General features: G+C 37.2%; 1 non-coding gene across 1 annotated transcript; it reads right to left on the bottom strand.

The window, feature by feature from the left end:
* Nucleotides 1-5,286: 5,286 nt before the first annotated feature.
* Nucleotides 5,287-5,390, bottom strand: LOC122094971. The gene has a single exon (XR_006144980.1). It is a non-coding gene; the product is annotated as a U6 spliceosomal RNA (small nuclear RNA).
* Nucleotides 5,391-5,527: the final 137 nt, after the last annotated feature.

Raw genomic sequence — 5,527 nt, 5'->3', positions numbered from 1 at the left:
CTAATCTACTTCTAATTCACAAGTGGATATAACTCAGTTTCATTTAACTACATGAATTCTTGTTACATGTGTTACTGAACTACATTACATCTGAGGCCTAGTGACTACCTGAAATCATCAATTTAATCATAAATGACCTCTGCTTTTTTGCAATAACTAGACTCCTTCAGGGGTCTGAGACACCAAGATACTTCAGGAGACACAAGCCCCTTCTCCTATCAGACTTGCCAATGCAGAAGAAGAAACTCTTCCCTTCAACCCTTATAGGAAACTTGCCTGTAACATGAGATTATCAGCAGTGTGAAGGGTGTTCAAACTACATCTGCCTGGACACTGCTGGCTCACCTTCTGAAACTTCTCAAGCTTTTCTTCAATAATGCTGTCTGCTGTATGTAGAATTATTGTTCATCTACACCAGCCATCCAGACATCTCCTTATTCTCTTCATTGAATAGGATCCACGAATTGAGTCTGTCTACAATCTCCTCTTTGCTGATAATCACCTACAGAGAAAAATGCATTTGGCTGTTGAAGACAGCAAACAAAATGGTGCCCTTCCCTCCTAATAATGGAGTGTGAATTTCATTCATTTTAGTCAGCATCTTTGAGGACTTATATCTGTGTTTTTCCTCTCAGAAACCTAGGGTTCAACATCATCAGACATTCTCATACATTTGCTGAAGTAACAACTCTAAGTGACCAACAACACTTTTACCCATTGCAAATCTATTACCATCAGGTCACAACAAACCTTATAAACAAGAAAGGCTGAATATATTAAGCACCCCATAAATTCTTCTGCTTTATATCCTTTCAATATTTATTTTCGAATGATGATAACCTAATTTAATTCTGATGATATTTTTTCCTCTTAAAATTAATCAAATTCTTACATGATTAAGGCCAAATGTCCTGCTTATTTAATTTAAAAAAGTATAATTCACATCATGTAAAAACAAATGTTTATAAAACAACATATCAGGAAGATTCAAGCCATATATATGATGGAAGATTCATACATAGTAAAATAAAAGAAACCTTAAACCAATGCCCATCACTCATTTGATCCTGCACCTCTAGTGGAAGAGGGTGATTTTACCTATAAATCATGGAAATGTCATCTCAATCCAGTCTACTCTACACAGGCTAATCCCAAAATACCCAATGCTTCATTACTTACAAACAACTCTAGCAAGTAGACTTTATTTAGCATAAGATTCTCCTCCCTACAATGACAAATGGATTATGCTAATAAATTTGCAAGTAAATAGTTCAAAACAGCCTGGCTGAGAGTACAAAAGGATTTTCAGGTCTTAAAAATCTTGAAATACTTCCAGTTAAATAGGGGCCACAGAAGGTCCATTGCTAAGGTTTTAACATGAAGTTCATAAATATGAAAGCAAAGGGATTTTCTTCTTACACACAAAAACCTCACCAAGCATTGTCGAGTGAAGCAAAATTACCAACTGTAGCACCATCTACCCAGCCAAATGTGTTGAAAGGGTTTGAAAGTCTATCTCTAGAAACCCAAGTTCTGTTTCTACCTCTCTGACATGTATTTATTTCAACTTTTAAAACTTTAGTTTTTCATGGCTCAGAATTCCTAGTTAATCTCACAATGGCCCTACATACTGCTCTACATTAACTTTTGGAGAACTTTCCTAGAACACCAAACACATTCTTTTTGTATAAAATTTGAATAGAAAACTTAAATTGACTTTTAAAAATGAGACGAGTAAATGCTCATGCTGGTATAAAATATAGGTCAACACTTCAATTTAGAGGACAATGAAGTGAATATTTAGTTGAAATTTATTTACTAATTATATATATATATATGTATATATATATATATGCATATATATATATATGTATATATATATATATACATATAAAAGTTGATAAATACGTGACATCCGTGACATCTCCTTTTAAAAAACTAAAAAATGTATTGTTTCTGAAGTAGTATTCACATACAATTTCTCTTCAACTGGCATTATTTTGTGGCTAATTTTCTAATTAAAGAGTGTAAGAAATGTTTTTTAAAATATAATTAGTGCAGATTTCTAAGCAAAAGTTTCATCTGGCTATGGATACATAATTTGTTGGTTTGTCTATTTATCTTTGTGGTGGCTATCAAACTAAGAATTTTAGGAAAACTAGGCAAACTGTCACTAGCCATACCTAGGATTATTTTATGTTGTATTTATTTTAATTTTTGTGCTGATCTTGGGATTTGCATGCATTGCCTGAACAATGTCCCTAAAATTTTTCTGCTCAAGGTTATGACTTTAAAACTTGGGCCACAGTTCTACATCCAACCTTTTGGTTGTTAATTAGAGATAAGACTCATAGACATTCTGTCATTAGGCCCAACTTCACACCAAGGTTCTCAGTGTCCATAATATCAGGGACTATAACCATGAGCCACTGTTAGCTACATTATGTGTTTTTTAAAGCATCTGTCAATAATAATAGAAAACTATCACCATTACTAAAGGCTCAAACCTGTAAATCTAGCAATTTCAGAGGCTGAGATCTATAAGATCATGTTTTAAAACCAGACTTGTCAGACAATTCAGAGTTTATTTCTTTAACCTGCAGGACCCAGGGTTTAAATCAGGCCTAGGCACTGTATATGAGTTGCTTTTCATTAAGTCTAGTGCTCTACCTCTTGAGCCACAGTGACACTTCCAGCTTTTCCTAAGTAGATATTAGAGGGAAGTGGTAAGCAGACCTCACAGTTTGGCTCTTAACTGTCATCCAAAAACTAAGCCTTCAAAGTAGCAAATCAGAGATTCTTACCTTCAACTAAGCAGCAATAAAAATACTGAAGGTGTGATTCAAGTGGTATAGTGTCAGCCTTGCTTGGAAAATGTTAAGGAAATTCAAGCCTCAGTATTGGCACATATGTACACAGAAGCATGCACATACATACATATAAAGGGTCCTATACTCAATTCCCTGGGATTAAAAAATTAAAATATTAAATTAGGACAAAAATAAGAAATTCAAATTGCTAAAAAAAAAAAAAAACTACCATAGCCAGGTGGTGGTGGCTCACACATAAAATCCTAACTACTCAGGAGGCTGAGATCAGAGGATCACGATTCAAAGCTAGCCCAGGAAGGAAAAGTCCATGAGACTCTTATCTCCAAGGAACCACACATAAAACTGGAAGTGGCACTGTAGCTAAAGTGTTAGAGCATTAGCCTTGAGCTGAAGAGCTTAGGGATAACACCCAGGCCCAGAAGTCAATCCCCACGACCAAGAAAAACAAACAAACAAACAAAAAACTGCCTTAACTGAATTGTGACTTAGGTGGTAGATTTCTTTCTTCCCATAAATGAGGCATGAGTTCAATCCTGAGTTGTTCATACCAAAGCAATCCAATAAAAGCACACTAAGAACTATCTAACAAAAAATATGTCATTCGTTGTAAAGAAAATTAAATCTTATGAAAATAATTGAAAGAGAGCTAAAAGGAGAACCATGGCTCGATAGTGAACAGCAACTTAAGCCATATTACCATTTCCAGTTTTTAGCTATTTATTGGCAAAATGAATATCACAGACATTGCTGCGTGGGATCCCTTTGAATCTGTATCCTCAGATTTCAGCCTCCTATGTGTAAGGCACCAGCAATCTGAGATATGCATTTATGTTGTCATGTTATGTGGCAAATTACCACAAATTTATTTGTTTGGCCACTGAATACCAACTATTGTAGGATATAAGATTGGGCTGGTAACTTGGGTGTGGTTTGTCTATAGTAGCTGCTCAGTTTCTAGCAGGGGCCACTAGCCTATAGTCTCTCACAGAATGTGGGGATCTCTTACAAGCTTACGGGATGCCTAGTAGGGTTTAGGTTCTGTGGTGGTGAGACTGGTTTCTGCTTTCTGGTCTCCTATCATACAGCCACTGTTGTCAGCTCCTAGGCACCCCCATACTTTCTTGACTAACATATTCTCCTTACTGTTTGATTCATTCTGTTGGCGTCATTGACTTCTAGAAAGGCCTTAATTTGCACTCACACCTTGGAAATAACTCATACCAACTCTTGTGGGAACTAATTACATTTGTAGAATCTGTTTAATTTTGTTATCTACCGGAGCATATAGTGGGGTTAGATCTTGCCAGACTGGAAGATAAAAGACTTCCCAAGGGTCTGAGTTGTTGTGTATCACCTGATACACATAAAAAGCTATTTATTGGGGCTGGGAAGGTGGCTCAGTGGTAGAGCGCTTGTCTTGCATGCATGAGGCCCTGGGTTCGATTCCTCAGCACCACATAAGCAGAAAAAAAAGCCAGAAGTGGCATTGTGGCTCAAGTGGTACAGTGCTAGCCTTGAGCTGAAGAGATGAGGGACAGCGCCCAGGCCCAGAGTTCAGGCCCATGACCGGACCCCCCCCCCAAAAAAAGCTATTTATTATCTGGGCACTGGTGGCTCATTCCTGTAATCCTAGCTATCTGGAGGATGAGATCTGAGGCTCCCACTTCAAAGGCAGCCTGGGAATGAAAGGTTTATCTCCAATAAACCTCTCAGAAAGCTGGAAGTGGTTCTGTAGCTCAACTGGTAGAGCACTCACTTTGAGCTGAAGAGCTGAAGGATTGCACAGAGACCAGAGTTGAATCCCCAGAGTTGAAAAAAAAAAAAAAGAAAAACATTGGAAAAAGCTATTTATTATTCTAAGTGTCCTCAATTTCAGACACTGGTAATGTTGAGTTATTGTTTGACATTAACCAATGAAGTGTGAAATTTAAGAAAATGAAAGATAATTCCTTGGGTGGAGTGGAAAATATTTTGGCAGTTATAGGAAATGAAACACAGTTAAGAGTTAAATTGAGGATAGATTCAAGAGCAATGGCCGTGGCTTCAGAGATGGGACAGAGCTAAACATGTTAGACATATGTTAAAAAGAGAACAAGGTGCTTGGAATGTGGTTTAGTGGTAGAGTGCTTGCCTAGCATGCATGTAGCCCTGGGTTCAATTACTCAGTACCACATGAACAGAAAAAGCCAGAAGTTGCCCTGTGGCTCAGGTCAAAGGGTGCAAGACTTGTCCAAAAAAGAAGCTCTGTGACAGTGCCCAGGCTCTGAGTTCATGCTCCAGGACTGCCAAAAAATAAAAAGAGAGAACATGTCAATAATGAATGAGGGAGGGATCCAGAAACCAAATTCCTCACTGAATATTTTCTCTATTTCAATATCATTCCAGAGAGAAAAATAAGGCATAAAGATGGTCCAGAAAGAACATATCTTATGAAGTAATACAAGATTTCTTTTAAAAAAATATGGAACGCTTCACATATTTACATGTCATCCTTGTGCAGGGACCATGCTAATCTCTGTATCGTTTCCATTTTAGTATATGTGCTGCCAAAGCGAGCACTACAAAAAAATTTTTTTTACTGCAACTGGCCTGTAGAGACAATCCATTAGACATAATTGTGACTTGCAATACCACAAGAGCTCATTGTAATAGCACAAGTGCTATCTGGATATTATGTATGGGTCCTGAGCCTTGAT

The sequence above is a fragment of the Dipodomys spectabilis genome, unplaced genomic scaffold (genome assembly GCF_019054845.1).
Source record: "Dipodomys spectabilis isolate Male_0828 unplaced genomic scaffold, ASM1905484v1 ptg000012l, whole genome shotgun sequence".
Lineage (NCBI taxonomy): Eukaryota > Metazoa > Chordata > Mammalia > Rodentia > Heteromyidae > Dipodomys > Dipodomys spectabilis.
This window is presented reverse-complemented; position numbering and strand designations above follow the sequence as displayed.